Raw genomic sequence first — 22265 nt, 5'->3', positions numbered from 1 at the left:
TGGCACCCTGTAGCTAGGCGAACAAATCATCAATTCTAGGCAAGGGATATTTGTTCTTGATAGTTACCTTATTCAATTGCCTATAGTCAATGCACATTCTTAGTGAGCCATTCTTCTTGCGAACAAATAATACCGGTGCTCCCCACGGAGACATGCTGGGCCTAATGAAGCCCTTATCTAGAAAGTCCCGAAATTGCACCTTTAATTCCTGCAGTTCAACAGGGGACATACAATAAGGGGGAATAGAGATGGGTTGAGTGTCTGGATACACATCAATCGCAAATTCAATTTCCCTTTCAGGAGGGAGGCCTGGTAATTAATCGGGGAATACATCCTGAAATTCATTAACTATAAGAACGGATTGCAAAGTTGGCAGTTCGGCTTCAGTGCTTCTAACTCGAACCAAATGGTAAATATAGCCTTTAGAAATCATCTTCCACGCCTTAAGGTAGGAAATAAACCTACTCGTAGGAGCTGGAGTGTTGCCCTTCCATTTAAGAACCGGTTCACCCAGAAACTGAAATTTCACAGTTTTGGACCAACATTCAACATTGGAATAGCAAGAAGCTAGCTATTCCATACCCATAATAGCATCGAAATCCACCAATTCTAATTTCACTAAATCAGCAAAAGTCTCACGGCCATATATCGTAACCATACACTTACGGTAAATTTGTCTCGCAATAACAGGTTCCCTGATTGAAGTAGAAACTAAGAAACGCTTAGGCAAAGATTCGGGCTTCGTACCAAACTTATCAGCAATATAAGGAGTGATATAAGATAGTGTGGAACCCGGATCAATCAATGCATATACATCATAAGAACAGATGGATAAAATACAAGTCACAACATCCGGGGACAACTCAAGATCCTGCTGCCCTGTAAGTGCATAAATATGATTCTGACTACTACCTGACCCAGAGGTCTGGCCTCCTCCCCTACCTACCTGCAGGCGCTGAAGTAGAACCTTTCCCAAGAGGGCGAATAGAAGATGAAGAGCCTGCGATCGAGCCTATCGGCTGAGCCGGGCCTTCTCTACCGCAAGATGGACAGTTTCTCATAACATGACTAGGCTGCCCACAAAAGTAACACACCTCCATACCCTTGTGGCACTGCCCAAAGTGGCCTTTACTGCACTGATCACAACCGGGTAGTGGGGGGCTTGCCTGGCTCGATTCTCCCCTGTAGGCAGGAACTGATGCTTTCAAACTTTGACTCGGTCCAGAATAAGTGGGTCGATCATAATACTGCCTCAGAAATCGAAAAGGTGCACTAACCATTGAAAGGGCTGATTTTCTATATGAATAAGGCCTATAACCTTCCTGATCAGCGCCTGAATAACCTGTGGATCTGACCCGCTTATGACGACCCTTATTCGGGTCTTGCTCGGTCCGCTGTTGACGTTTAAGGTCTTCCAAATTCTAAGCGTATGCCTGAATATGAGCAATATCCATGCCACCCTATAATGAATCCGTCATACAATCCTTAATCAAGTGAGGCCCAAGTCCAGTCACGAAACGGTGTACCCTATCTTCCATTTCAGCTACCATCGTCAGAGCATATCTAGAGAAGGAGTTAAACATCAAACTATATTCTCGAACGCTCATATTATTTTGGCGAAGCAATAGAAACTCATCAGACCTAGCCCGGCGAACCTCAGCGGGCAGATAATGATCTAGAAAGGCCCTGGTGAATTCAGACCATATTGCTGGAGGTGCATTCTGCCCTCTCGACTGTTGCCAGGACCCATACCATACTACGGCCACATCCCACAATCTATAAGAAGCTAGCTCCACTGATTTTGTATCAGAAGCATGCATTACCCTCAAAGCGCTGCCCATTCCATCTACAAAATTCTGAGGGTCATCCTTCGGGTTTGTCCCCGTAAACACCAGAGGGTCTAAAGTAAGAAAATCACGCACGCGGGAACTCACAACCCTATCTTGAAGGCCAGCCTGTCGTTGAATCTGAGTAGCCATCAATCTAGTCAATAACTGGATTGTATCTAGTAAGTCTTGATCGGGAACAGTAGGGGCCTATAACCATTTACTTTGAACATTATAAACCGTAACTCAAAGAACACCTGCACGCAGAAAAGGCCTAATATAGAAATATCCAATAACCCAACACATATATATACATGCGAACCGACAGTGTCGCTACCACATCACGAGTATCATGAAGCCGGCAAGGCTAACAGGAAAGTATCACAGACTAAAACAAGGCCAACATGACCATACACAATATTTACATACCCCACTATGTCCATGAGCCTCTAAGCGCGTACATATGAACATATATTAGACTAGCAGAAAAGTACCAAAGATAGAAAGTCCGGAGTAGTGGCACTTGCTGACACCGCTGAAGCTGGAAGTCCTACTGCGATTGCTCTCCAATAACACTGTCAGACCCTGCAGCACGAAATGCAGAGCCTTGTGCAATGGGACGTCAGTACGGGTAAAAGTATTGAGTATGTCGTAGTGGGCGTTGGGAATTCTAAGTTTAACTGGCTCGCACATACCTCATAAAAGGAGAGAGGTGTCCCGGGGAAGTACGGTTGTGAATTATACCGGAAATATCAAAAAAACCTGCCAACCACTTAATGGTGCTCTAAAGGATATATTTTAGAGAAGCCACCTAATTTTTAAAAAACTAGGAAAACCAGTTCGAAAAGAGTTCATTTGAAATAGTTATTTTTACGACTATCCTTAAAGAAACCTAATCTACCAAAGTTTGGGTAAGGGTTTTGGTGATCCCCCGGGGAAGGTGTTAGCCACCCCGGAATTAAGGATCCGCTCAATCACGGTTTACCTACAAGTTCCAATAATATCCCTTACGGATATAAAAGTTTGGATAAAAATTACTTTATTTATTTATATATTTCCACAATAAGATTTATTCATTTCATAAACAAATACACTTTTAGAGAAATCATCGAAGTATAGTTTTCCCCAAAATTGGGCGCGGGTATCGGACATGAACACCTAGGCTAATACCCGAAGGCTCTTAGCCAAGGTAGGACTCCACCTAAGTCCACCCAAAAAGTTTTTGAAAAGAAAGCATTTTAAGTATCAAAAATAGTTTTATAGAAAATAGTTTGTAGGCATATTATATGTATAAACCGTAATTTACTTAACTAAATTATCCAGTTTTGACACAAGTTTTTGGCCCATTTTTCTATATAAGCATTTATCAAAATTTACAAGTTCTATAAGTTACAAATCAGTCTAGAAGTCTCAAATCTGGTCTCAACAGTCCAGTCCACAAGGCCTTTAAAATGTCACTTTAGTCCTCAAGATTTTAGAAATTGATCAAATTCAGTCCTTTATCGTCAAAACAGTCCCAATTTAGTCTTTTACTGATTTTAGCATCAATTAATTTGTGAAAGAAGTTTTAGCGACTCAAATACACAGTTTTAAATATAGGGTCCCAATCTAGAATTTTAAAGCTCATATAACCACAATTTAAATGGCATAAATGTAAAGTTTGAGGACTTGGGCTAACCAAGCCCAAGAGAGAAAGTAAAATGCAATTTTGGGTCCTTAATCCAACGTATGCTCCAACTTGCGCTCCATTTTTGTAGACTCGATCTAATGGGGTTGATGGGCCTCGTGGAAGCCCATCAACAGATTTTTCGGGAGTTGAAAATGCAAGGGGATAAAGAATAGTATATACTCAAATAAATGAAATGATAAATAAGGGGAAAAAAATCCTAACTACTATTACATAGTCAAAAATGAATTATAAGTGATACATTTGGACTAAGCCCAATAATTAACTAAATGACTCAACTGATCAGTCCAGTCACTAGTCGACTGGCCCATGCTATAAAGAATGCCACTTAAATGTAACTGGTGCCAAGACCCAATTCCCAAGCCCAAAATCCTTTCAATTCTTCCAAAATTCTAAGTGTCAAGCATTGAATATACATGATATACCCTCTTTATACCTCCCATTGTGCCTAGAATTTTCTAAGTGTCAAGACAGTGAAGATATACCAAATTCATACACTAGTATACTAATGGTGTAGGGGCAAAAACTTCGTCCAAATGGAGGGCATACCCTCTACATTTTCACAAATAATTAAGGAGGCGAATATTCATAACCAAACAACCACAACACAGTGAAGAGAACATAGAAATGGGGAAGTACCATACAGTGCAAATAGGAACTAGAGAGGCAATGCACATAAGCCACGAAAACCCACTCAGAATAGGGAAACACAATGATAATGCATATGTCAAGCAACACTGATTTAGTAAAGATTTTGGGCTCAATATATCTAATACCAAGCACAGGTCAAGTAGAACAATCAGATATAGTTCCAGAACTTTAAGTGTAAATGCTAAATGTTGAGATGAGTGAACAGTTTAACAAGTAAGAGACTTCAATAGCTAGTTTTTGAAAGGTAGAGGTCATAAAAAAAAGTCAAGGTTCAAGTGATGCAAATTAAGAGAACTGCCTATATTCACAAGAGAGCATACAAGATTCAAGCAGTTAAGTTCTATAAGTGTGAGGCTCAGCAAAGGAAGTTGAGGAGCTACAAGTTATGCAGAACTTTGAATGAATGGCTACAAGTGCAGAAATGTAACAACACAAGGCAGAAATGATCACAAAGCACATAGCATATAGACTGCAATTATGGGGAACCAGTAGGACTGTCACGCCCCAAAACCCACCCTAGACGTGACCGGCATCCGACGTCGTGAACAACATCGGAAGAACCTAAATGATGCAATAATAACACTTGAACCCGCCAGGTTCAACATTCGCCTCCAACAGTTTAATAAAATAAATGCAAACAGATCATGAATATAAGAGTTAAATCAGCGAAAGCCTTTATAATTTAAATAATTCAACCAAAGCATGATAGTGTGCCTAAAAGAGTTAAAAAACAACTCTTCTTCTACCCACATTCGAATGTATACTAAGGAGCTTCTAAGAATAAGGAATAAATGTCTAACTCATCGGGACGCAGCCCGGTAACTAATATAAATAAATGGAATTAAATAAGTAGGATGTCCCATGAATGAATGTGTGGACTCACCCAATCAGCAGCAACTGCAAGTCTTTCCTAAACGCCCGGAGTATCAAGAACCTGCTCTTCACCGTTACCTAACATACCATCAAAAACAACAATGGTATGCCTGAGTACTTCGTACTCAGTGAGTGCCTTGGGGACAATGAGTAATAAGAAAATAGAGTACATAATACATAAAGAAATTAGTCTTGCCAGTCAGGTGAGAGCGATGTAAGAACAGTTATTCAGTTTATGTATCTGAATAATAAGTATCAAACCCATTTATAAGGCCTCTTGTCAAGTAACAACTTCAAATATGCCTTTTTAATCAATTATGATAGTCATCAACAATTCCATAAGAGAATAAGAATGTCACACATACCAATACAGGCTAAAGAATCAAGCATATCGCACATAGCGCACCACACCGGAACATATAATTCTCGGTGGCTATCCTTCCTCCCGAATAGCTTGGCATAAATCACACCGGACTATGTAGTACGCGGTGGCTATCCTTCCTCCCGAATAGCTAGGCATAAATCACACCCCGGGTAGTGAACCCAGCGGTGGCCACTCTTCCTTCCGAATGGCTAGGCAATGACACACTAGGATCCATAGTGGCTACCCTTCCTCCCGAGTAGCTAGGCCAAACATAACAACAAAGTTCATAGCATAGAAGCTGATTCATAATTTGTCTCAAGTAGTCACACCATCAAATAGCATTAAAGCTCATTATGCCATTACAAAAATTCATAATTTCATAGATAATCATGAAAATGTTTCCACTTCTTTAAACAAGATTCCTTTGTCTTAGTTTCTTCGTAAAATCATCCATACCAACAATTAACCATCATCACTGATCATCTCTTATAGAAGAAAATGATTATGATTCCGTATACGTATATAGAGGATAATACAATCAAGGATTAATGTTGGCTTGTCCCCTCACGCACACCAACCACAAGCAAAGACATGAATTAGGGTTTTGCATGAAGAGTTCACCTTTTTATTCAATAAAGAATCTTTGAGAAGAAAACATATATCCATAATAAGGTTTTTAAAAGGGAGACATACCTTAGTGTGTTAAACAAAGTTTAACAATTCACTTTCCTAGTGAAGAACGCCCAAACCCTAGCTTGAATCACTTTAGGAAGAATTATGTTGCAAACCCTAGGTTTTAGTCATAAGAATCATGGGTTTATTGTTAGGATTGATAATCAATGATTAAGATGTTCTTACCTTAGTGTTGGAGCCCTAGAGAGATATTTTCGTCCTTAGGGTTTTTTTTAGAGTGAAAAGAATGGAAGAAAAACTAAAATTTTGCAACTTATATAATTTTAGTCCGGCAGGCACAAACGACGGTACAAAGGACGAAGAGTCGATCAGAACGACAAAGCGTCGATCTGCTCCGTCGAATGGTCTTTGTGCTAGGTCAATTCGACGGTACAAACGACAAAGCGTCGAACAGATCGACGGAGCATCGATCTGCTCCGTCAAAGTCATGAAATTTCCAGTGAGCAACTTTCTTTTGCTCACAATCGACGGTGCAAAGGACAAAGCGTCGAACAGAACGACGGTACAAAGGACGACCGTCAAACCTCATTTCGTCAAACTGTAGAGACTTTTCATTTTGACCATCTCCTCTTGGGTCTTTAGCCTAAAGTCATGCACTTAACCCAACATATAAGGTTCCAAAGGACTCGTACAATGCTTTCGCATTCTATACGGATTTACGGGATGTTACATTATCCCCCCCCCCCCCCCCCTTAAGATTCATTCGTCCTCGAATGAGAATAATAGATTAGATAAGAATTCACTAAACCACAAGTTGCTTCGAAGAAACAGAATGATTCATCCATGAGTAATTTAAAACGCTAGCTTATACCTACCATTGGAAACAAGTGGGGATATCTCTTCTTCATGTCTTCCTACGCTTCCCAAGTAGCTTCCTCAGTATTATAGTTTCGCCACAACACTTTAACCGATGCCACATCCTTCATCCTCAACCTTCTAACTTGACGATCTAGAATCTGAACCGGTTTTTCTTCATAGGTTAACCCTCCATTAATTTCAATCTCTTCATGGTTCAACACATGGGAAGGATCAGGTTTGTACAACCTCAACATCGAAATGTGAAACACAGGATGTACCATGGCCATATCAGATGGTAACTTCAACTCATAAGCCACAATCCCAATTTTCCTAACAATCTCATAAGGGCCAATAAAACGAGGACTAAGTTTCCCCTTTTTACCAAACCGCATTACTCCCTTCATCGGAAATACTTTCAAGAACACTTTGTCACCAACAAAAAACTCCAGCTCACGCCGCCTCACGTCCGTATACGACTTCTGTCTATTCTGAGCTGTCTTGAGTCGTTGCACAATAAGATTAACCTTCTCAATTGCTTCATGAACTGAATCCGGACCCAAAAATTGCACTTCAGTTGGTTCAAACCAACCAATTGGAGATCGACAACGCCTCCCATAAAGAGCCTCATAAGGAGCCATTTGAATACTCGCTTGATAGTTATTATTGTAAGCGAATTCCACCAAAGGTAGGTGTTCAACCCAACTTCCTCCAAAATCGATTGCACAAGCTCGTAGCACATCTTCCAAAGTCTGAATAGTTCTCTCTGCCTTCCCGTCAGTTTGAGGATGAAAGGCAGTGCTCAATTTCACTCTAGTTCCCAACCCTTCCTGAAAGGATGTCCAAAAATGAGCCGTAAATTGCGTACCTCTATCAGATATAATCGATGTCGGAACACCATGCAATCTAACTATCTCTTTTAGATATAACTTGGCGTACTCCGCTGCAGTATATGACGTCTTCACAAGGAGAAAATGGGCAGACTTTGTGAGTCTATCCACGATAACCCAAATCGAGTCAAACTTGGACTTTGTGCGGGGTAACCCCATAAATAAATCCATAGTTATCTCCTCCAACTTCCACTGTGGAATCTCGATATTTTGAGCCAGGCCTCCAGGCCTTTGATGTTCAGCCTTCACATGTTGACAGTTTAAAAACTTAGCCACAAAGTTAGAAATATCAACCTTCATGCTCTTCCACCAATAGTGTTGTTTCAAATCCTTATACATTTTGGTGGATCCCGGATGAACCGAATACTTGGAACTATGAGCTTCAATCATTAATTCTTGTCGAAGACCATCAGCATCAGGAACACACAACCATCCTTGCAACCGCAGAACACTATCACCAGTACCAACAGTAAATGAAGTGTACTCAACCTTTCCACTCCATTTCTCAGCTTTGCCAAAAGCTCATCATCATATTGCTTGGATTTTATCCTTTCCACCATGTCAGACTGTGATGGCGTGATTCCCACTAACTCTCCATCTTTAGTTTCATCAAGTCTGACCCAAGACTAGAAAGTCTTCGAATTTCCTTCCCTATGGGCATGTCATGTGCACGCAAACAAGCCAATGTGCCCATAGATTTTCTACTCAGAGGATCAGCAACCACTTTAGCCTTACCAGGATGATACAAGATATTCAAGTCGTAATCTTTCAACAACTCCAACCACCTCCTCTGCCGGAGATTCAACTCTCGCTGCTTGAAGATATATTGCAGACTCTTGTGATCAGTAAAAACATCACAATGCTCACCATACAGATAATGACGCCAAATTTTCAAAGCAAATACCACAGAAGCCAACTCCAAGTCATGAGTCGGATAATTCTTCTCATGCTTCTTCAACTGACGTGAAGCATAAGCAATCACCTTACCGTTCTGCATCAATACACAACCCAAACCAATTCTAGAAGCATCACAATACACCACATATCCACTAGACCCAGAAGGTAAAGTCAAAATAGGAGCCGAAATCAACCTTGTCTTAAGCTCTTGGAAGCTCTTTTCACAAGCTTCGGACAACTGAAACTTAGCAGTCTTCTGTGTAAATTTAGTCAATGGCGAGGCTATGGACGAAAAACCTTCCACAAACTTTCTGTAATAATTTTCCAAACCCAAGAAACTACGAATTTCCGTTGCACTAGTTGGTCTAGGACAATCCTTAACCGTTGAAATTTTCTGAGGGTCTACTTTAATGCTGTCACCAGTCACCACATGACCCAAGAAAGCCACAGACTCAAGCCAGAATTCACACTTAGAGAATTTTGCATAAAGCTCGTTCCCCTCAAGTGTTGTCAAAGTTATCCTCAAATGATTTGCATGATCCTCACGACTTTTAGAATACACCAAAATACCATCAATAAACACAATAATGAAGTGGTCTAGATAAGGCTTAAACACACGATTCATCAAATCCATAAATGCAGCAGGTGCATTAGTCAACCCAAAAGACATGACTAGAAACTCAAAGTGGCCATAACGAGTACGGAAAGCAGTTTTCGGGATATCCTTTTCCTTAATCTTTAATTGGTGATACCCAGACCTGAGGTCAATCTTTGAAAAGTACTTCGCACCCTGAAGTTGGTCAAATAGATCATCTATCCTAGGAAAAGGATATTTATTCTTAATGATCACTTTATTAAGTTGACGGTAATCAACACACATCCTAAGGGAACCATCTTTCTTCCTAACAAACAAGACTGAAGCGCCCCAAGGTGAGGAACTCGATCGGATGAAACCTTTATCCAACAAGTCCTTCAACTGATCCTTTAAATCCCTTAGCTCCGCTGGAGCCATACGGTAAGGTGGAATAGAAATAGGTTGGGTGTCAGGAATAACATCAATCCCCAAATCAATAACCCTATCAGGAGGAATACCAGGGAGATCTTCAGGAAACACTTTGGGATAATCAATAACTATGGGGACAGATGCAAATTCAGGTACTACGACCTTTGTATCATTAACAACAACCAAATGGTAAATACACCCCTTAGTAATTATCTTATAAGCCTTAAGATAGGAAATAAATATACCTTTTGGCTTAGCAATTTCACCCCCCCACACACAATAACAGGCTCATCGGGAAAGGCGAAACGAACTAACTTATGGCGACAATCCACATTACCATAACACGCAAACAACCAGTCCATCCCCATAATTACATCAAAATCCACCATCTCAAGTTCATACAAATCAGCCACGGTCTCACGGCCTTTAATCACAACAACACAATTTCTATACACTCTAGAAGCAATAACAGGAACACCGTAAGGGGTATCAACAGCAAAGGGTTCCAACAAAGGTTCGGGTTTCATACCCATATCAAGAGCAAAATAAGGAGTCACATAGGATAAATTTGAAACTGGATCAATCAATGAGTAAGCATCATAAGAACAGATGGTAAGGATACTGTAACCACAGCATCAGAAGCCTCAGCTGCCTCCCTACGAGTCAGCCCATAAAGTCGAGTTGTCCCTCCACCAGAAGTATTAGCAACTTCCTTTCCTTTACCGTTGCTACGAGCATTCTGATTATTATTGTTAGCATTACCAGCAGGCGGATTTCTAGCAAATGCAGAAACAGGCGAATCATTCTTTTGGTTATTCATAGCAGCCATCTCACGTAGCCACTTTCTGCATTCTCTCTTGATGTGGCCTCTAATCCCACAATGATGATAGATACGTTCTTCCCACACTGGCGGACGACTACTTCCCTGCGAAAACTTACTATTATTATTATTATTATTCTGGCCTTGCCTACCAGAAGGCACACTAATATGGGAATAAGCGCCAAAATGAGCAGGTGAAGAATACCATTTACTCTGCCCTTCCTTATAATTATTATCACTGAAACCGCCCACCGAACGGGCCTTCTTGTTCTGATCTCGATCCACCCTCTCCTCATTTTTGCAACTCTCTTGTTGCTCAGCAAACCCAACCAAAGATGAGAAAGTACAAGTAGGAGACATAGCAACAGCAGCACATGCAGACTTGATACGTGGTACCAAGCCTTTTACAAAGCGAGTCAACTTATGCTTTTCAGTCAGAATCATGTATAAAGCATACTTTGACAGACGGGTGATTCCAAACTATACTCACGAACTGACTTGTTACCCTGCTCAAGCTTTTCAAAATTTGTAGCCATAGAAATTCTTTCCTTATCAGACAAGAACCTTTCCATGAACGCCTCTTCAAATTCAGCCCATGTCGGAGCTAAAGCAGCGTCATCCCTCTCAGATTCCCACATCTCCAACCACACGTGAGCAACATCCTTCAACTGATAAGAAGCAAGCCTTACAGCTTCAGAATCCCGGGCATCCATTGCCCTCAATGCCTTAAAGGTCTCATCTAAAAAGTGTTGGGGGTCATCCATCTCTCGTGACCCAAAGAACTCTGGTGACTTCAAGTCGAGGAATTGCTTAAGTCTGCCTCCACCATGAGGTCTAACACTTCCACGCTGCTGTTGAGCAGCAACCAATGCAGTCAACATTTGAATAGCTGTTTGCATAGTACCAATCTCAGGTACACCCGCAAGAGGAACAGCAGGAGCAGGCAGTGCTGGAGGTGGTGCTTTATTTCCAGCATCATTTCTATTACCAACATTCGCGCCCCAAATATTTCGGTTAAATTTCACGGGACGCCCTCGTTTACCATTTTTGGATCGCGTTAGAGTCATTTCTGCTAAGGCACGAATTAGCGAGCGAATTAGAACGATCCTAAAAAAGGACTTTAAGCTCTACAGAACAATAGAGAATTAAGAAGAATAGGAAACACCTATAAATGTCCGGGGAGTTTCTCAGTCATGTAGGTGATCAGACTGCACAAGGAAAACTCCACTAGACACAACTCCACAGACGCAGAAGACAATCCTAGGACATATTTAAACCTAGGCTCTGATACCAAGCTTGTTAAGCCCAAAAACCCACCTTAGATGTGACCGGCATCCGACATCATAAACAACATCGGAAGAACCTAAATGATGCAATAATAACACTTGAACCCGCCAGGTTCAACATTCACCTCCAACAGTTTAATAAAATAAATGCAAACAGATCATGAATATAAGAGTTAAATCAGCGAAAGCCTTTATAATTTAAATAATTCAACCAAAGCATGATAGTGTGCCTAAAAGAGTTAAAAAACAACTCTTCTTCTATCCACATTCGAATGTTTACTAAGGAGCTTCTAAGAATAAGGAATAAATGTCTAACTCATCGGGACGCAGCCTGGAAACTAATATAAATAAATGGAATTAAATAAGTAGGGTGTCCCACGAATGAATGTGTGGACTCACCCAATCAGCAGCAACTGCAAGTCCTTCCTAAACGCCCGGAGTATCAAGAACCTGCTCTTCACCGTTACCTAACATACCATCAAAAACAACAATGGTACGCCTGAGTACTTCGTACTCAGTGAGTGCCTCGGGGACAATGAGTAATAAGAAAATAGAGTACATAATACATAAAGAAATTAGTCTTGCCAGTCAAGTGAGAGCGATGTAAGAACAGTTATTCAGTTTATGTATCGGAATAATAAGTATCAAACCCATTTATAAGGCCTCTTGTAAAGTAACAACTTCAAATATGCCTTTTTAATCAATTATGATAGTCATCAACAATTCCATAAGAGAATAAAAATGTCACACATACCAATACAGGCCCAAGAATCAAGCATATCGCACATAGCGCACCACATCGGAACATATAATTCTCGGTGGCTATCCTTCCTCCCGAATAGCTAGGCAGAAATCACACCCCGGGTAGTGAACCCAGCGGTGGCCACTCTTCCTCCCGAATGGCTAGGCAATGACACACTAGGATCCATAGTGGCTACCCTTCCTCCCGAGTAGCTAGGCCAAACATAACAACAAAGTTCATAGCATAGAAGCTGATTCATAATTTGTCTCAAGTAGTCACACCATCAAATAGCATTAAAGCTCATTATGCCATTACAAAAATTCATAATTTCATAGATAATCATGAAAATGTTTCCACTTCTTTAAACAAGATTCCTTTGTCTTAGTTTCTTCGTAAAATCATCCATACCAACAATTAACCGTCATCACTGATCATCTCTTATAGAAGAAAATGATTATGATTCCGTATACGTATAAAGAGGATAATACAATCAAGTTTTAATATGGGCTTGTCCCCTCACGTACACCAACCACAAGCAAAGACATGAATTAGGGTTTTGCATGAAGATTTCACCTTTTTATTCAATAAAGAATCTTTGAGAAGAAAACATATATCCATAATAAGGTTTTTAAAAGGGAGACATACCTTAGTGTGTTAAACAAATTTTAACAGTTCACTTTCCTAGTGAAGAATGCCCAAACCCTAGCTTTAATTACTTTAGGAAGAATTATGTTGCAAACCCTAGGTTTTAGTCACAAGAATCATGGGTTTATTGTCCGGTGTGATTTATGCCTAGCTATTCTGGAGGAAGGATAGCCACCGAGAATTATATATTCCGGTATGGTGCGCTATGTGAGATATGCTTGATTCTTGGGCATGTATTGGTATGTGTGACATTCTTATTCTCTTATGGAATTGTTAATGACTGTCATAATTGATTAAAAAGGCATATTTGAAGTTGTTACTTGACAAGAGGCCTTATAAATGGGTTTGATACTTATTATTCAGATACATAAACTGAATAACTGTTCTTACATCGCTCTCACCTAACTGGCAAGAATAATTTCTTTATGTATTATGTATATTTTCTTATTACTCATTATCCCCGAGGCTCTCACTGAGTACGAAGTACTCAGGCATACCATTGTTGTTTTTGATGGTATGTTAGGTAACGGTGAAGAGGAGGTTCTTGATACTCCGGGCGTTTAGGAAAGACTTGCAGTTGCTGCTGATTGGGTGAGTCCACACATTCATTCATGGGACATCCTACTTATTTAATTCCATTTATTTATATTAGTTACCGGGCTGCGTCCCGATGAGTTAGACATTTATTCCTTATTCTTAGAAGCTCCTTAGTATACATTCGAATGTGGGTAGAAGAAGAGTTGTTTTTTAACTCTTTTAGGCACACTATCATGCTTTGGTTGAATTATTTAAATTATAAAGGCTTTCGCTGATTTAACTCTTATATTCATGATCTGTTTGCATTTATTTTATTAAACTGTTGGAGGCGAATGTTGAACCTGGCGGGTTCAAGTGTTATTATTGCATCATTTAGGTTCTTCCGATGTTGTTCACGACGTCGGATGCCGGTCACGTCTAGGGTGGGTTTTGGGGCGTGACAGTCCTACTGGTTCCCCATAATTGCAGTCTATATGCTATGTGCTTTGTGATCATTTCTGCCTTGTGTTGTTACATTTCTGCACTTGTAGCCATTCATTCAAAGTTCTGCATAACTTGTAGCTCCTCAACTTCCTTTGCTGAGCCTCACACTTATAGAACTTAACTGCTTGAATCTTGTATGCTCTCTTGTGAATATAGGCAGTTCTCTTAATTTGCATCACTTGAACCTTGACTTTTTTTTATGACCTCTACCTTTCAAAAACTAGCTATTGAAGTCTCTTACTTGTTAAACTGTTCACTCATCTCAACATTTAGCATTTACACTTAAAGTTCTGGAACTATATCTGATTGTTCTACTTGACCTGTGCTTGGTATTAGATATATTGAGCCCAAAATCTTTACTAAATCAGTGTTGCTTGACATATGCATTATCATTGTGTTTCCCTATTCTGAGTGGGTTTTCGTGGCTTATGTGCATTGCCTCTCTAGTTCCTATTTGCACTGTATGGTACTTCCCCATTTCTATGTTCTCTTCACTGTGTTGTGGTTGTTTGGTTATGAATATTCGCCTCCTTAATTATTTGTGAAAATGTAGAGGGTATGCCCTCTATTTGGACGAAGTTTTTGCCCCTACACCATTAGTATACTAGTGTATGAATTTGGTATATCTTCACTGTCTTGACACTTAGAAAATTCTAGGCACAATGGGATGTATAAAGAGGGTATATCATGTATATTCAATGCTTGACACTTAGAATTTTGGAAGAATTGAAAGGATTTTGGGCTTGGGAATTGGGTCTTGGCACCAGTTACATTTAAGTGGCATTCTTTATAGCATGGGCCAGTCGACTAGTGACTGGGCTGATCAGTTGAGTCATTTAGTTAATTATTGGGCTTAGTCCAAATGTATCACTTATAATTCATTTTTGACTATGTAATAGTAGTTAGGATTTTTTCCCCTTATTTATCATTTCATTTATTTGAGTATATACTATTCTTTATCCCCTTGCATTTTTGACTCTCGAAAAATCCGTTGATGGGCTTCCACGAGGCCCATCAACCCCATTAGATCGAGTCTACAAAAATGGAGCGCAAGTTGGACCATACGTTGGATTAAGGACCCAAAATTGCATTTTACTTTCTCTCTTGGGCTTGGTTAGCCCAAGTCCCTCAACTTTACATTTATGCCATTTAAATTGTGGTTATATGAGCTTTAAAATTCTAGATTGGGACCCTATATTTAAAACTGTGTATTTGAGTCGCTAAAACTTCTTTCACAAATTAATTGATGCTAAAATCAGTAAAAGACTAAATTGGGACTGTTTTGACAATAAAGGACTGAATTTGATCAATTTCTAAAATCTTGAGGACTAAAGTGACATTTTAAAGGCCTTGTGGATGGGACTGTTGAGACCAGATTTGAGACTTCTAGACTGATTTGTAACTTATAGAACTTGTAAAATTTGATAAATGCTTATATAGAAAAATGTTAATATGGCCAAAAACTTGTGTAAAAATTGGATAATTTAGTTAAGTAAATTACGATTTATACATATAATATGCCTACAAACTATTTTCTATAAAACTATTTTTGATACTTAAAATGCTATTTTTTCAAAAACTTTTTGGGTGGACTTACATAGAGTCCTACCTAGGTAAGAGCCTTCGGGTATTAGCCTAGGTGTTCAAGTCCGACACCCGCGCCCAATTTTGGACAAAACTATACTTCGATGAGTTCTGGAAAAGTGTACTTGTGTATGAAATGACTAAATCTTATTGCAGAAATATATGAAAAATAAAGCAATTTTTATCCAAACGTTTATATCCATAAGGAATATTATTGGAACTCGTAGGTAAACCGCGATTGAGCTGATCCTTAATTTCGGGGTGCCTAACACCTTTCTTGGAGGATCACCAGAACCCTTACCCAAACTTTGGTAGATTAGGTTTCTTTTAGGATAGTCGTAAAAATAACTATTTTAAATGAACCCTTTTCGAACTGGTTTTCCTAGTTCCCTAAAAATTAGGTGGAGACTCTAAAATGTATCCTTTAGAGCACCATTAAGTGGTTGGCGATTTTTTCCGACTTTCCCGGTACGATTCACAACCGTACTTCCCCGGGATGCCTCCCTCCTTTTATGAGATATGTGCGAGCCTGTTAAACTTAGAATTCCTAACGCTCACTACAGATGGCGACTCTGCTGGGGATAATCTAAGGTTCTAACCATATGGGTTCCAATATTGTTTGCCTTACGTGATATAAATTGTTTATGTGATATAAATTGCTTATGTGTTTGAATTTCCGCAAATATAACTGTCATTCAAGCATGCATAAATTCCGCCACTCCTAGCGTTTGATTTTACACTTTGTTTCAAAGGGTGACGACGTAGGATGATCTGCGGTCACGGCTTACTAAAAAAACCTTCTAATATTTTCTTTGGAGGTCTCTAAAGGTCGAGTGGGTATGCGGTCATCCCACAGCCTTAGAGAACCCACCCCTAGCTTGTTCGATTGGGTAACCCATGTCATTCGTTTGAAAACCACTCTAGAATAACTAGCGTAGAGCGAAGCCAAATCCTTACTGATATAGCGCATACTGACCATAGACCGGTTTGGGTATCTCAGGATATAAGGATCCTGAGGGTATTTGACTCTGTTTGCATAAGTCCTTGTGTTTGAAACCCTTCATAAGGTTATATGATGTGCTCTTTTTGTCTGTCATACTGAGTTTGTTGATTATTAACCTTTCAATGTCATTGTGGCACTGTGCCTTTTCCAATATTGCCTTGCCATTTTTGTTTGTTTAAAGTTTCAAAACTCTCATGTTTCACGCATTTTTTTACCTCGGTCCTTACTATATGTCCTGTATTACCTCATACGACTTGGACTATTATGAATTTGATCCTATAGATCTACTTTAAATCATACATGTTGTCTCTGAATCACTTGGCTTAGCTATTTGCAGAACTATTTGAAACCTGACTTTGCTCTTTGGTTGTATGTTGTTATGATTCACCTGGATTCATAATCTAAAAGAAAACTTTGACACGCCCCGGATACCATCCTGTGGGAACTTACACTGCATAGACTCAACATGTGTAAATGTGTATGTCCAAGTGCCTTGAGTGTTACTTGTCCTTCATTGCTTGAGTCTAAACCTATCTGAAACTATGATTTCTTGCTGAAAAATGGCACCTGAGGTCCTTCATGTGCTTAAACTGTCTCACCTTATTAACTACATGTACATATGCCATCTAAATTAAAATACATTGTCTTAAACTAAACCTTTTCCTATCTAACTATTATTGAAAGTCTTAAGGTCCTTGTAACATCCCGTAAATCCGTATAGAATGCGAAAGCATTGTACGAGTCCTTTGGAACCTTATATGTTGGGTTAAGTGCATGAATTTAGGCTAAAGACCCAAGAGGAGATGGTCAAACTGAAAAGTCTCTACCGTTTCATGAAAAGGAGGTTTGACGGTCGTCCTTTGCACCGTCGATTGTGAGGAAAAGAAAGTTGCTCACAGGAAATTTCATGAATTTGACGGAGCAGATCGACGCTCCGTCGATCTATTCGACGCTCCGTCATTTGTACCGTCGAATTGACCTAGCACAAAGACCATTCGACGGAGCAGATCGACGCTCCGTCGTTCTGATCGACGCTCCGTCCTTTATACAGTCCTTTGTGCCTGCCGGGCTGAAATTATATAAGTTGCAAAATTTTAGTTTTTCTTCCATTCTTTTCACTCTCAAAAAAACCCTAAGGACGAAAATATCTCTCTAGGGCTCCAACACTAAGGTAAGAACATCTTAATCATTGATTATCAATCCTAACAATAAACCCATGATTCTTAACATGATTCTTATGACTAAAACCTAGGGTTTGCAACATAATTCTTCCTAAAGTGATTCAAGCTAGGGTTTGGGTGTTCTTCACTAGGAAAGTGAATTGTTAAACTTTGTTTAACACACTAAGGTATGTCTCCCTTTTAAAAACCTTATTACGGATATATGTTTTCTTCTCAAAGGTTCTTTATTGAATAAAAAGGTGAACTCTTCATGCAAAACCCTAATTCAAGTCTTTGCTTGTGATTGGTGTGCTTGAGGGGACAAGCCCATATTAAACCTTGATTGTATTATCCTCTATATACGTATATGGAATCATAATCGTTTTCTTCTATAAGAGATGATCAGTGATGATGGTTAATTGTCGGTATGGATGACTTTACAAAGAAACTAAGACAAAGGAATCTTGTTTAAAGAAGTGGAAACATTTTCATGATTATCTATGAAATTATGAATTTTCGTAATGGCATAATGAGCTTTAATGCTATTTGATGGTGTGACTACTTGAGACAAATTATGAATCGACTTCTATGCTATGAATTTTGTTGTTATGTTTGGCCTAGCTACTCGGGAGGAAGGGTAGCCATTATGTATCCTAGTGTTTCATTGCCTAGACATTCGGGAGGAAGAGTGGCCACTGCTGGGTTCGCTACCCGGGGTGTGATTTAAGCCTAGCTATTCTGGAGGAAGGATAGCCACCGCGTACTACATAGTCCGGTGTAATTTATGCCTAGCTATTCGGGAGGAAAGATAGCCACCGAGAATTATATGTTCCGGTGTGGTGCGCTATGCGCAATATGCTTGATTCTTGGGCCTGTATTGGCATGTGTGACATTCTTATTCTCTTATGGAATTGTTGATAACTATCATAATTGATTAAAAATGCATATTTGAAGTGTAACTTGACAAGAGGCCTTATAAATGGGTTTTGATACTTATTATTCAGATACATAAACTGAATAAATGTTCTTACATAACTCTCACCTGACTGGCAAGACTAATTTCTTTATGTATTATGTACTCTATTTTCTTATTGCTCATTGTCCCCGAGGCACTCACTGAGTACGATGTACTCAGGCATACCATTGTTGTTTTTGATGGTATGTTAGGTAACGGTGAAGAGCAGGTTCTTGATACTCTGGGCATTTACGAAGGACTTGCAGTTGCTGCTGATTGGGTGAGTCCACGCATTCATTCGTGGGACACCCTACTTATTTAATTCCATTTATTTATATTAGTTTCTGGGCTGCGTCCCGATGAGTTAGACATTTATTCCTTATTCTTAGAAGCTCCTTAGTATACATTCGAATGTGGGTAGAAGAAGAGTTGTTTTTTAACTCTTTTCATGAATTTGACGGAGCAGATCGACGCGCCGTCGATCTATTCGACGCTCTTTAACAAGTTTACAAGCATTTATCAAATTTTACATTTTTCTATATAAGCATTTATCAAATTTTACAAGTTTTACAAGTTACAAATCAGTCTAGAAGTCTCAAATCTGGTCTCAACAGTCCAGTCCACATGGCCTTTAAAATGTCACTTTAGTCCTCAAGATTTTAGAAATTGATCAAATTCAGTCCTTTATTGTCAAAACAGTCCCAATTTAGTCTTTTACTGATTTTAGCATCAATTAATTTGTGAAAGAAGTTTTAGCGACTCAAATACACAGTTTTAAATATAGGGTCCCAATCTAGAATTTTAAAGCTCATATAACCACAATTTAAATGGCATAAATGTAAAGTTGAGGGACTTGGGCTAACCAAGCCCAAGAGAGAAAGTAAAATGCAATTTTGGGTCCTTAATCCAACATATGCTCCAACTTGCGCTGCATTTTTGTAGAATCGATCTAATGGGGTTGATGGGCCTCGTAGAAGCCCATCAACAGATTTTTCGGGAGTTGAAAATGCAAGGGGATAAAGATTAGTATATACTCAAATAAATGAAATGCTAAATAAAGAAAAAAAAAATCCTACCTACTATTACATAGCCTAAAAAATGAATCACAAGCAATCCATTAGGCTAAGCCCAATATTTAACTAAATGACTCAACTGATCAGCCCAGTCACTAGTTGACTGGCCCAAGCTATAAAAAATGCCACTTAAATGTAACTGGTGCCATGGCTAAATTCCCAAGCCCAAAATCCCTTCAATTCTTCCAAAATTCTAAGTGTCAAGCATTGAATATACATGATATACCCTCTGTATATCTCCCATTGTGCCTAGATTTTTCTAATTGTCAAGGCAGTGAAGATATGCCAAATTCATACACTAGCATACTAATGGTGTAGGGGAAAAAACTTCCACCAAATGGAGGGCATACCCTGTACATTTTCACAAATAATTAAGGAGGCGAATAGTCATAACCAAACAACCACAACACAGTAAAGAGACCATAGAAACGGGGAAGTACCATACAGTGCAAATAGGAACTAGAGAGGCAATGCACATAAGGCAAGAAAACACACTCAGAATAGGGAAACACAATGATAATGCATATGTCAAGCAACACTGATTTAGTAAAGATTTTGGGCTCAATATATCTAATACGAAGCACAGGTCAAGTAGAACAATCAGATATAGTTCCAGAACTTTAAGTGTAAATGCTAAGTGTTGAGATGAGTGAACAGTTTAACAAGTAAGAGACTTCAATAGCTAGTTTTAGAAAGTTAGAGGTCATAAAAAAATGTCAAGGTTCAAGTGATGCAAATAGAGAGAACTGTCGATATTCACAAGAGAGCATACAAGATTCAAGCAGTTAAGTTCTATAAGTGTGAGGCTCAGCAAAGGAAGTTGAGGAGCTACAAGTTATGCAGAACTTTGAATGAATGGTTACAAGTGCAGAAATGTAACAACACAAGACATAAATGATCACAAAGCACATAGCATATAGACTGCAATTATGGGGAACCAACAGGACCTTAAGACTTTCAATAGTAGTTAGATAGGAAAAGGTTCAGTTTAAGACAATGAATTTTAATTTAGATGGCATATGTACATGTAGTTAAGAAGGTGAGACAGTTTAAGCACATGAAGGACCTCAGGTGCCAATTTTCAGTAAGACATCATAGTTTCAGATAGGTTTAGACTCAAGCAATGAAAGACACGTAACACTCAAGGTACTTGGACATACACAATTACACATGTTGAGTCCATGTAGTGTAAGTTCACACAGGAGGGTATCCGGGGATTGTTAAAGTTTTCTTTTAGATTATGAAGCCAGGTGAATCCTAACAACCTATAGACAAAGAGCACAGGTAAGTTTCAAATAGTTCTGCAAATAGCTATGCCAAGTGATTCAGAGACAACATGTATGATTTAAAGCAAATCTATAGGATTCAAATTCAGAACAATCCAAGTCATATGAGGCAATACAAGACATATAGTAAGGGCCAGGGTAAAAAATGAGTTAAACATGAGAGTTTTGAAACTTTAAACAAACAAAAATGGCAAGACAGTATTGGCAAAGGCACAGTGCCACAATGACATTGAAAGGTTAATAATCAACAAACTCAGTATGACAGACAACAAGAGCACATCATATGACCTTGTGAAGGGTTTCAAACACAAGGTGTCACGTCCCAAAACCCCCCTAGACGTGACCGGCATCCGACGTCATGAACAACATCGAAAGAACCTAACGATAAAATAATAACACTTGAACCCTCCAGGTTCAACATTCTCTTTCAACAGTTTATAAAATAAAGGTAAACAAATCATGCGTATAAGAATTGAATCAGCAGAAGTCTTTAGTTATCTATACTTGTCAAACATAACAACGCGCCCAAGAGTTAATCAACAACTCAATAACTACCCACAAATGTATACTAGGGAGCTTCTAAGATAAAGGAATAATAGTCTAACTCATCGGGACGCAGCACGGACAACTAATGTAATACATAAGTAAATCAATAGGGTGAGACACGAATGAATGGGTGGGCTCACCAAATTAGCCACAACAGCAAGTCCTTCCTAAGCACTGGGAGTATCAAGAACCTGCTCTTCTCCGTTACCTAACATACCATCAAAAACAATAATGGTATGCCTGAGTACTTCGTACTTAGTGAGTGCCTAGGGGACAATAAATAATACGAAAATAAAGTAAAATAATACATAAAGTAATCAGTCTTGAAAATCATATGAAACCAATGTAAGAGCAGTTATTCAGTTTGTGTATCTCAATAAGAATTATTAGAACAGATTTTAAGGCCTATTGTCAAAAACATCAAATATGCCTTTCAATTGATCATAATTAACAACAAAAATTCTAT

This window comes from Lycium barbarum, chromosome 7 (assembly GCF_019175385.1).
Source record: "Lycium barbarum isolate Lr01 chromosome 7, ASM1917538v2, whole genome shotgun sequence".
Taxonomy (NCBI): Eukaryota; Viridiplantae; Streptophyta; class Magnoliopsida; order Solanales; family Solanaceae; genus Lycium; species Lycium barbarum.
This window is presented reverse-complemented; position numbering follows the sequence as displayed.